The following is a 12020-nucleotide window of genomic DNA, read 5'->3' as shown; positions in this document are numbered from 1 at the left end:
TTTTCAGTGTGTTGATCAGTGCTGTTTTCTTTGTGATTCTGGGGAAAGGATTTAATGTCCTTTGTTATGTGTTGTCGTAAATGTACTGTTCACGGTAGGTTTAATAACAGTCTTATTTTGCACTATCCCATTTTCTGAAAAAAACCAAACCAAACAACTAAACAAACAGCCTATTTACTGTAAGGCCCAAAACCATGGATCATTCAGCTTGGCTGAACTTTCCATCTCTCACTACGCTTTTCAAGGGCTGAGAGGATGATTTTAGGAACTGGGAAAAACAAAGGAGAGGAATCAATTAATTTCAGACTGTTGTACACAAATGTCTGAACATCACCCTGGAACAAACCTTGGCACTTAAGATCACGATGGCCTTACCGGGCAAGTTCCCTGCCCGTTCTGTCTAATGTCACAACTCCGTGGCTTGACTTTACTCCAACAAATTCAATCCTTCCATCAGCTCTGCAAGAGGCCAGCTTGGTTATTCTGTCTGAGAGATCCTTGTTCAGCACGGGCTGGGACCAGGCACCTGCCCTGGAACTAACTGATGCACTCCCAAAAGGGGAAACTGCATGGTTTTACTGCCATGAATGATAATTAATATTTAAAAATAAGTACCAGGCATTTCAAAAAATATGCAAGTGGAGTTCTGGCACAGTTTGTCCGCAGCTCTGCAATGGAGGCTGGAGAGGAAAATTTGCCACTCGGGTTTACAAAACAGAGCTGCCTTCTCCACGCAGCACTTCTTGGTGTGCTGCCATGAGGCAGCCCACTCACTGGTTGTCCTGCGCTGAGAAAACAACTGCCATTTGGGCTGTCATGTTCTTCTCTCCTCTGCTGGCTGAGGTCGCTTGCTTGCCTCTTCATTTCTATTCTTGCATATCCCCCCCTCTTCACTCTCTCTTTCTTGGTAATTTGAACCAGATGCCTGCAAAGACTTTGAGGCCTTTAAGGAAGGTGCCTGTAAGCCCTCTTTTGCTTGCAGGACCATTGCAGGGGGGTTGTGCTCCTTCAGGGTCCTGCCAAGGACCATTTAACCTGAGCCCTTTTCACTTTACTGTTCTCTCAATTTTTTTCCATGTTTTTCTTATTCAGCTGATCACTCTTTCATAATGAGAAGGCTGGTTTTTTTCTCTGTTGTACTTTGAGCCCTGCTTTTTTAAGATGATGCCAGAAAACTGCCTGATTTAGCCTGGGTGGTTCTAGTTTTACTTGCAAAATAATTGCTTTCCTTTATATCTACATTTCTCTTATGCAAGTACAGGAGAAAAAGGGAAAATCATGTTGCATAGCAGAGGATGAAAAGCAATTCAAGTAAGGAATGAGGATGACAGGACAGACCAGGCAGGTATGAAACCAAATAGGATTAATATCAGGATATTTTCGACTGCAGGTCTCTTGTAGGTACTAACAAGGGGTGCAGCAGTAGATCCCTGCAAAGTCAGATTCCTCTAAAAGTCATTTGGATCAGTTCTGAGGACAAAACTGGGCTGGAAACCTAGTTTGCGGTGAGACGTCTGACACTTCTTGCTCTCCAGCCAGATCATATGGAAATCTTTGGCAAACTGTTTGGCACTCACAAAATCTCATAGCAGGAAAAAATCACATTTGCAAGTGCAGAGGGAAACGGTAACCTGCTGATTCCCTTGGCCTCTTTTACATGCATAGTTAGGGGGTTGCAAACAAAAACCACACTTGAATTGCCTGCACATACAATTGTTGTCTCCACGCATAACACCTGCAGTTATCCTCTTAGTAGCCTGAGACTTGGCTGGAAGAAAAGGGGGAGAGAGGAAAGCCATAGAGTTTTAGGAGCACAGAAACTTTCAAGGAGAAACTGGGTGATAAAGTGACACTTCTGAGAAAAAGCACAACATAGGAGAAGTAAAATCTGGAGCTAGTAAGCAATGGTGAATGGTTTGCTGCAGGAAGCTGCTGCACTTAGGGAAGAAGTTATGAAAACTCATAGAGGCAGGTGAGAACTCCAGAACTAGATTTAAGGCTGAGTAATGAGCTGGGTTTGGGACCAATGAAGGGATCTGTGTTGTATTTTAGCACGTGTTATCAAGTGAGCACGTTGGACAACCACAGGGTGCAACCATCAGTCTTGTGATTAGCTGCATAGTGTCTTTGAACGTCCTGTCAACTTTTAGGGGTCTAAGAGGGTGGGAGGTACAATTGTAAAAAATCAGCATGAATTTTAAACAGAATTTCATAATCATAGTGGTGATGCTACTTGTTGCTCATGTCTCCTTTGTGGATGGCATAGCCTTGGGCTGTCTTTACATGATGTGGTACAAATGAGTTTTTGCATACTGGCACATCCAGTGTCCACATCTACTAAAAAAAAAAATAGGCTTAGTGTTTGTAGGGAAGAATTTACAGCACAAAATAATAGTCCAGTATTGCAAATGGATCAATTGTTGTACCTTAAGGCCTCATTTAGAAAATACAGTTAAGTCTCAAACCCAAAGTTTTGATTCAGAGCCTAACATCAAGTCTCCTAAATGGCCGGGGTGAGATTCAAACACTCCAAATGCAGGAAATCAAATGGCATCCTGTTTGAACTCTAACATATTTCCACTGAGAAAGAAATAAAAAAATGAAAGCTTATGGACATTTAGTGCTCTAAAATCTTTCCACAGAGACATGGCAGAATGCACCCATCCTGGGCAGGGCAGGGGATTTATTTTTTGTAAAGCTCTCCTTAATCTCTTTGGATGCCAAGAGTCAGACTAAGTTTCCAGAATACATTTCTTCTCACCTCAGCAGCAGTGACCCTTCCTCATATTTATTAGGCTAAGCTAAAGAGCAAATCTGGGGCTGAGGAGGTTTTACTGCAACTTTTTGTACTGCCCAGTGACTGTTGAGTTTTGTGCAGAAATGAAGGGTAATGGTCCTCCAAAGGCTTGAACAAAGATTGTGTATTGAAGTCTTTGTAGTCCATACCTTTTCATAGGAGAAGATGCAGGGGTGGATCGGTGCAACAGTGCTCCTTGTTTTCTCTCATCATTGCCTAGGTTTCCCTGAGTGTTGCAATTTTGGATTGATTTTCCTGCTGAAAAGCTGCCTTTGACCCACATTATTTTCTGCTGCTGAAAAAGTGCTAGATAAATTAGTGTAAGCTTTCAAGGCACTATTTAGAAAGGAGACTGTAAACCCCGAGTCTTATCTTAGTGCCCAGCAGCTCGTACACTTTTTTGGGTAGGTGGGTTTAGCTTTTATTCATAGGAGTTGTGTATTGTGTATTGTGCTCTGTATTGTGGGCGTATTTCCAAGAGCCACCCACATCTTGCTGTCCCATCTGCTTTTTTCACCTGTAAAATTTCATTGCCTGTGTAGGGATCTTGATACAACAGCACATCACTTACCTGCTTTTCTGTTCTCTGCACTCATCGTGTTAGCGTTTACCTGGTGCCAATGGCAGGGGCGTCAAGGTGAGATTTTTCCAGAGAAAAGAGGATGACGCTGAAGTAGCATTCACCTGTTGGTCAAACAAAACGGTATGTACTGCAGTGTCTGCTGCAGTCAGTACCTTATAAAGGAGATTTTATTCTCCTGTGGCAAATACAGCATAAAAATAGCTTCTGGTAGAGGTAGAGGTATCACACAGCATGAGCAGCACTCCACAGCGACAGGATGCACTGCAGACAAATTGTGAGTTTTCCTTTTTCTTTTTTTTAAGTCAAGCAGCATTTTAGCATTCAAACACTGCCTGTACTAATTGCAGCTGCTGTTATCATGACAACTCATTCCACTCAGAGAGGTCAACATCCGTCAGATCTCCCAAGGTTCAAATGCCAGCACTTGGGCCCTTCCCTGTACAAGCTGCCTTGCAGGTGTAAAAACAGTGTTTTGAGGCGGTTATTAGAATGAGGCAAACTAGGCACAGATTTTCACAGCCCCTTCCCTGTCCTCTGCCAAACTGGTAGTGAAGGAAGATTTTCCCCCTGAATGAAGCAGTGGCTTCCTTGGCCTGGCAAGGTTTCTATGATGAGCTGCTAGAGCAGCTGAGCTTTCACTCTTCCCTGTTGTGCATCACATGTAACATCACACAGCAGGGCCTTTTGGTTTTTAGGAAGGTGGAGAGTGACGAGCCCTAACTCACAGTATTTTGGCCAGTATAGTGTAGCACATCCAGTTTATTGCAGTGTCCAAGCCACTTTTGCTACACGGTGGAGCTCCATCCCATGCGAGTCTGTGCATTTAGACTGCAGGAGGCGGAGGGAGTAAGCACAGGGCAAGTTTGTTGGAGCCATTTTTGCACACCTGTTCACAGGTGCAGTCTGACATTGTCCCTACGGAGTCACCTGTTTTCTTCTTTCCCAGAAACAAGTGAAGGGTATTTCTTACCTTCGATAAAGGGAACTTCTGAGGCTGGGAATGGAGAGATTTAAAGGGGAGAGGAAAAACTGGAAGTAGGTTTGCTGAAGCTGGGCAGCTGCAGGAGGGCAAGAGAAGGTATCAAAGAGCCTGTGACCTGGAGGGTGGTGAAGGACAATGAGCCTGGAGCCAGATTACAGAGGGAAAATTTCAGGCTATGGGAGAAAATAGTGGTAGGACCACAGGAGGGAAAACCAACTTGCTTTAACTGCCTTTCCTTCTACTGCTGGATGTCTTATTCCGCATCTTAGAAGAGGGATCTGTGAAGGTGGTCTGTGTTTCCTTGAACAGCATCCCAGCCGTGGCCCCACACTTTGCTATGCCTGCCGCTTGCCCACAGAAGAGCAGCGAGGCTGGGGCAGCTGCTGGGAGGACAGGCAGCATCCCTGTGCCTCTTCTGCTTGCCAGGGCCTCACCTCCTCTCTGAAGGCAGGGAAGGGAGAAGCATCTGCCCTTGGGCGTTTGTAGAGCCCAGGACAGCCTGTGCTTCCTCCTGAGGGCAGGGAAAGGCTGTGCCTGGATCACTGGAGTGACACATCGAGACTGATGATGTTTTACTTATGCAAAGCTCTGCACCATGAGCCCTACTTGATTACAAATAAGCAACTGATCTTTTTAATCCAGTATAGAATCCAACTGAACAGGCATATTATACAGTGCGTGTGGCTGAAAACAAGGGTACAGCACTAGCTAACTACCAGCTTATCAAAATAGGGAGGGCTAACTACCAGTTTACGGAAGAAGGGAGAAGGGGCACATCTTGCAGCTCACACAGGGCAGCATGGTTAGGTGGGTAAAATAGTCCTGAGGGTCTGTGCTGCAGCTTGTTTCTGTAGGGTTATTGGAGTCTCCTACACTCCCTTGCAGTTGTTGTAGGGTTAATGATCCTGTAATACCACTATTTGGTGACAGGTTTTGCTGAAGATTGGGCTGCTCATACTCCTATTTGTTATAAAGTCGCTGGTGAACAGAGGTGCAGTGGAATAGCAACAGCTCTCTGGAAGGATCTGCCTGTATTATTTATCTGCCACAGTATTTAATTGTGAGCTAGAATCCAGGATGGCACATTATCTGCTAGTTTTGTCCTTGTGAGTATCCAATGGAAGGAAATTAATAATCCAGATGGCTGGTAAAATGTTTGTTTTATCATGCCTTCTGATTATTATGAGAGGATCAGCCCTCTGTGCCTATTAAGTAAAATGTCCTCTATATACAGTATATGCATTCAGTAATCTAAATATATAATAATTGCAGGTCAGCTAGTGTTGGAATGGTGCTGTTTGGTGATTTTATGCACCATTTGGGTATAGTTGCAAATTGATAAATCACATTTCTACAGATTTTATATCACAGAATGGTTTGGGTTGGAAGGGACTGAAAGCCCGTCTAGTTCCAGCCCCCTGCAGTGGGCAGGGACACCCACCACCAGCCCAGGCTGCTCCCAGCCCCGTCCAGCCTGGCCTTGGGCACTGCCAGGGATGGGGCACCCACAGCTGCTCTGGGCAGCCTGGGCCACTGTCTCACCACCCCCACAGTGAAGGATTTCTGCCTTGTATCTAATCCAAACTGACCCTCTTTCAGTTTAAAGCCGTTGCCCCTTGTCCTGCCACTACAGGCCCTTGTAAAAAGTCCCTCCCCAGCTTTCTTGGCAGCCCCAGCAGGTACTGGGAGGCTGCTCTATGGTCTGCCTGGAGCCTTCTCCTCTCCAGGCTGAACCACCCCAGCTCCCTCAGCCTGTCTTCCTGGGAGAGGTGCTCCAGCGCTCTGATCACCTTCATGGCCCCCTCTGGACTCGCTCCAACAGGTCCATGTTCTCCTGATGTTGGGGGCCCCAGAGCAGAGGAGGAGAATCACCTCCTCACCCTGCTGGCCACGCTGCTTTTGATGCAGCCCAGATCTGGTTGGCTTTCTGTGCTGCAAGTGCACATTGCTGGGTCACATTGAGCTTCTCATCCACCAACATCCCCAAGCCCATCTCCTCAGTCCATTCTCCGCCCAGCCTGTGTTTGTGCTTGGGATTGCCCCAACCCATGTGCAGAACCTTGCACTTGGCCTTGTTGAACTTCATGAGGTTCACATGGGCCCGCCTCCAGTGAGTCAAGGTCCCTCTGGATGCCATCCCTGCCCTCCAGCGCGTTGACTGCACCGCCAGCTTGGTGTTGTTGGCAAACTTGCTGAGGGTGCGCTCAACCCCACTGTCCATGTAGCCGACAAAGCTGTTAAATAGCACTGGTGCCAGTGCTGACCCCTGAGGAGCACCACTTTTCTCCACTTGAACTTTAAGCCCTTGACCGCAACCCTTTGAGTGTGACCATCCCGCCTATTCCTTACCCGCTGAGTGGTCCATCCATCAAATCCATGTCTCTCCAATTTAGAGACAAGGATGTCATGTGGAACAGTGTCAAATACTTTGGACAAGTCCAGGTAGATGATGTCAGTTGCTCTTTATCCACCAACACCGTAACCCTGTTGTAGAGGGCCACCAAGTCTGTCAGGCACGATTTGCCTTTAGTGAAGCCACGTTGGCTGTCACCAGTCACCTCCCTGTTTTCCATGTGCCTTAGCATAGTTCCGAGGAGGGTCTGCTCCATGATCTCTCCAGGCATGAGGGTGAGACAAACTGGCTGGTAGCTCCCTGGGTCTTCCCTGGGTTCCTTTTTAAAAAGGATATAAATCACATATAATACTAACTAGCACAGTGAAATGATCAGTGCTCTCTGGCTCCCAGAACTGGGTCCTTAGGCTAAAGAGACTTTTTTATTTGAGTATTTTACTTTTATCTGCCTCTGCAAATTACTATGTTATGCAGGAGCTGGTCATGACTTCCTAATTAGGGTTGAATTTTGAAATAGGACTGTGAGCCTCATAAGCCTGTTTGTCTCCACATGCAGGGTGGCCTTTCAATGTGAAACATCACTTAGGACTAGCATTATGCAACTTGAATTTTTTCTCTTTGTAGTTTTTGTTGGTTTAATTAATTCTTAATACAAAGCGTTTGAAAGGGTTCTTAGGGCAAGCTTCATAGTTTGTCGTGCTGGACCATTTGATGGTGTGGGGGAGACCCACACAATGCCAGATTATTTCAGAGCCCATGATTTTTTGCATTGCAGAGGTATTCAAAAAGGCACTGAAGGCTAATTTATTGTTGTAGGGTTCTTGTTGATTGCTGAAGAGCTGTTTCTGTTTATTCTTTAAAAATAAGGTGGCATTGGATACAGGAATTTAGTCTGGTATCCCAAACCCCCGTCCGTGCCAAGCCGCTGCCCCTAACAGCTGAGGAGTACAGGACAGGACAGGAGCCTGGAGAGGCTTCTTGAAACCCAGGTGAGCGGCAGAGCTGACAAGCTGCCAGGGAACTGAAGTCCCATCTAGGCTCTATGGGAAGTCCCAAAGGAGCATCACAGTGGTGGCAGCCACCCCTCCTGAGCAGAAAAGACTGGGGAGATGAGGTCAAACTAGAGTTTTGAAGTTTCTTTTATTAAAAAAAGACATTTGCACTGGGAGGGAGGTACATCTGTATATTTGTGTCCGGTGTTTGTTGGAAAATCTGGGGAAGAGAGCGCCCTTTTTCCATTAGTGGTATCTCAGCTGTTGTCCACAGCAGATGGAGGTCGAGCATTTCAGGCAGGAGAGCATTCCTGGGAGAGGTGTGTACCTAAAACATAGAGATCACCCTACTTAGAGGTGATATGGACCGGGCTAAAACAGGAACCTTTGCAGCATTGTTTAAATCAACTACATGTGATAAGTTACTGGAAAAAAACAGCGTCACCCCCAGTTTGCCTCTTCCACTTTGCTGTCGCCTGCAGCACACCATCGTTGCGGTTTGAGCGAGCAGGTCAGTGAAGCAGAGAGGATCCGGCTTGGAGTGGTGGCGTTGGGTCAGAGGACACAATTAACACTGAGTGCAGCCTTCCCTTGCCCCAGCGCAATCCGGCTCCTTCTCAGCACAGGCACAAGAGAATTTGAGAGCTGAAGCTGCAAAACCAGCCTTACTGCTTCAGACTAGAGGTCCCTCTAGCCAACTTGTTGCTTATAGATGCTCATGCTCAACAGGATTGTGGCAAGCCCAGAATGATGAATTTAAGTCCGTATTTCAAAGTATGTATGAGCTTTTCTGTGCCCTCTGCTTTAACGTAAGGTCTGTCAACCCCAAAAATATTCATGAAAAATGTCATTGGTAAGGTAGATCATACCCCTGTTTATAGGTGGGGAAAGCCTCCACCAGTTTAAGTGATCGACCCAAGGTCAGCAGCAGAGCTGGCAGTGTACCTCATCTTTTGTGAGTCATGGTCCAGACTTCAAATGATCCCCTGGTAGAATGATCCGTGTTTGAATTATGGAGAACTTCAGAGGTTAGGACAGAAAGCAGGAGTGTTTGAACAGCACAGTGGGATTAATCCTTTCAGCAGCTGAGGCTGGAGAGCATGGGGTGGCAGACACGTTCAGCTTCCTCTGTTAGCGATAAGATTGTTGCATGTTTTTACTCTAAAGCAAAAATCATCTAGACTAGAACTGTAATTTTTTTTCCTTTTGGGAATATGAATCCTAGCAGGAAAGAGCAAAAATTTCATTAAGGAAAAAAGCGGGACTCCTGAGATTCCCAGATGTGGAAGCAGGGAGTGTTCCTGCAGTGCACAAAAGGCAGACTAAAATCGGAGGATTTCAGAAATCATTAAAGTTTGCAAGCTTGCTATTTGCCTTAGAGTTTCAAAGCCTTTAGGTTTTATGCTTTCAAGCTCCCCCCACCCTTTATGATTAGATCATTCCTGCTTTATTTTTTAAATGAAAATTGAAATTTTTATGATTATCACTTGACTCCAGGAGGCAGAGTTTTAAAAATATCTTCTTTTGCCAAACTGGCTGGAGTGTCATGAACTTGGTGACAAGCTGTTCCAATTGGGTTTGGGAGAGCTACATAATACCTTTTCATAGTAGCAGCAAGGTAGGATGGGAAGTTATTTTAAACTTCAGCCAACAGGGTTTAATACCTACATTGGTCTTGCTTGGTTTTCAACATATACTTGGTTTGGAATGCCAACAAAGCTGTCGTGAGGACATATTCCTGAAAGGACTCCCCATGCAATTCTGTCCTTCCCAGATCTAGCCCATTTTCCGTTCTGAGGCTGGCCCCCAGGTTTTCACTGCAGAGCCCCTGCTAAAACCAGTGTCACTGGTGTAAGTAAATTGGCCCCTGAGGTTGCTTTGGCAATCTTAGGCCAGCACAGCGGTTACTCAGAAGCAGCACGCAGATTGCTTATGTTTCAGCATGAAACACTGCTCATGTACACGAGGCATTGCTGTATCTCCGTGCAACTGAAACCTCTTCCAGAGCAGAGTAGGATTTTCTGGGAAGAGACGTATTTTCTAACTAACTTTTGGGTTGTTTCCCTGAACAAGTGACATTCTTCTGAAATGTGTTTTGGTGTGCCAGGAGAGGGTTTTAATGTTGACCCCATATCTTTGGGTGCGATTAGCTCACAAACTCACTGCCTTCTCTTGCAGTGACCCAGGGCTCAACCAGGCCTCCCAGGGCTGATGGAAATCCTGCAAAAACACCCTTTCAGAGATCCTTGTGCAGCCCCACAACCGGGAGACAACGTGACCTAGTCTATCTTTGCATCAAATGCCACAATGGAGAGTGCCACCCTGTGGGAAGGACCTAAGGAAAGGCATGCAGACCTGCTCCCGGGCATGCTGCGTCTCCCAGGGGTTTCCCTGTGTCCAAACTGGCGTAGCTGGACCAGGCTGGGGTCACTGAAATGCCCACCTGCAGCGCCCAGGGCTGTTCACCCTTAAGCCCAGCCCTGCTTTGACCGCAGCCGAGCCACCCTGGGTACTGCAGTGCTGCAGGACCGCATGGCCATTCTGTGCCTGGATGCACCCCTTCCCCCCGGGGTGCATCAGGACATAAGAAACAAGACCTGACAGCCGTTATTTGCTGGGTTTCACTTCTGCACTGTCACACAAGACATTAAAGTGACTCTTGGCAACGCTGTCCTGGGGAAAGGTATGAAGCCTTTGTACTTTGAGGATGGCTCCTTCTTGCAATGGGAGCAGCACTGAGGTGCCAGGAGGGATTATTTCACCTCCTTAGCAGGCTTTGGAGTATCCCTCTGGTCTCCTGATGTGCAAAAGGAGGTCCCATGTTGGCAGTGCAGCGTGGAGGACAGGTGGGAGATTGCGTGGGCAGAGCAGGCAGAACACTTGGGTCCATTTTGGCTCTCCGTTGCTCATTCAGGCAAGTGGTATGCACTGGGTTTTCTGCCCTGGAGAGTTGCTGGTGCTGCCAGGACACGGTGTGAGCACAGCCTGGGGCCAACAGCTCTCTGCAGCGCTTCGTGTAGGGTTGATGCCTCCAGTGGGTCCTGCCCTGCTGCTGGCAAAGAGGGCATCTTGTCATTTAAACAGGCATTGCTGCGCTGCACGCCCTCCTGTTAAGTCCTTGATAGCTCCCAGACACAGGGCACAGCTATAAGCAGGGTGAAAAGTCCAGCTTTTTGTTGCTTTGGGTTTTTTTTTATCCCCGAAGTTTGCGGCATCATTAACATTCTGCTAGAGAAGAGATGGATTTTCTTCAAACATATTGGCTTCTTGGCCTTTATAACTCACTGTGGGATGACAAAATGTGGGAGCTGTAAGAAGTGGTTTAGCAAAACATGATACTAGTTAGGAAAGCAAGGAAGGAGCATGGGCAGGTTTAGGTTTTTTTACTTTACTAATTTACAGGAACACAGCCCTTTACAATCTGTTTAAGACTGAATTTAAGCTGATTAATGGAAAAGTATTAAAAACTATAAACAGTGGAAAAAAGACTGAAAGATCAGGTTAACGATGCAGTTTATCTTGCATATGCTGCTCTGTTTGTGTGGATGGTTTCACTGTTCATAGGTACATGTATTTTAACGTTTGAAACTCTCCAGTATTTGGGGTTTTAAATGCTGAGGAGAAAAGTTTCTTCATTTACATAACAACTTTGGTGATCTGTGTAAAACAGCATCATTTATGTCTGGTTTAAGCTTTATTTCATGTTTGTTTGCAGACTATGATGAGCCCAATTTGAACTGATCAATTACTTTAAGCAGGTTTTACTTGGGGGAAAAAGTAACAAAAGGAAAGAAGCACTTGATCCCTATGTTGTGTGCTCTTATTCAAAGACACAGAGACTAGGAGGCGGCGTTATCTTTTAGTTTACAAGTTTAATGTTTGCTTTTTATTTGATGATAGGAAATTCAGTGTGCTGAAAATGCAATGATCTTTTTCGTTGCTTTTTGCATTTGTTCCAATATAGAGTATTCAGCGCCCAGGGGTGCTCAGCACCCCGGTCACATCTGCCCTCAGCCCCCACCAGGTTTTAGGAGACTTACTCAGCCAGGTCTGATCTCAGTGCGGTTTAGGGATCACAGTCTGAGGATGCTGAGATAGGGCATTTGCCTGAGTGAGAAAGGCTCTTCATGTGAAATGATGAGGAAAGCTGCTGTGAAATGAAAATCAATGTTCATTCACAAACCCTGGCCTGGGAGATTCACAGAAAACTGAAGTGCCAGAACCTGGTTAGCCTGGACTGATGTTCACATTCATTCAGATTTCTGAACCAGATGGATCTTGACCTTCTTAAATCAGTCACCTGTAAAGGACTA

The 12020-nt window shown here is 46.0% G+C and overlaps 1 protein-coding gene across 12 annotated transcripts in view; it reads left to right on the top strand.

Annotated features, from left to right (window-relative positions):
• The window catches only part of ARHGEF9 (Cdc42 guanine nucleotide exchange factor 9), a 236819-nt gene that overhangs the window by 170029 nt on the left and 54770 nt on the right, over nt 1-12020 (top strand). The gene's annotated exons all lie outside the window — the stretch shown is intronic.

The sequence above is a fragment of the Falco punctatus genome, assembly GCF_963210335.1.
Source record: "Falco punctatus genome assembly, chromosome: 15".
Taxonomy (NCBI): domain Eukaryota; kingdom Metazoa; phylum Chordata; class Aves; order Falconiformes; family Falconidae; genus Falco; species Falco punctatus.
Note: the sequence above shows the minus strand (reverse complement) of the source record. Positions and strands in the feature narration are given on the sequence as shown.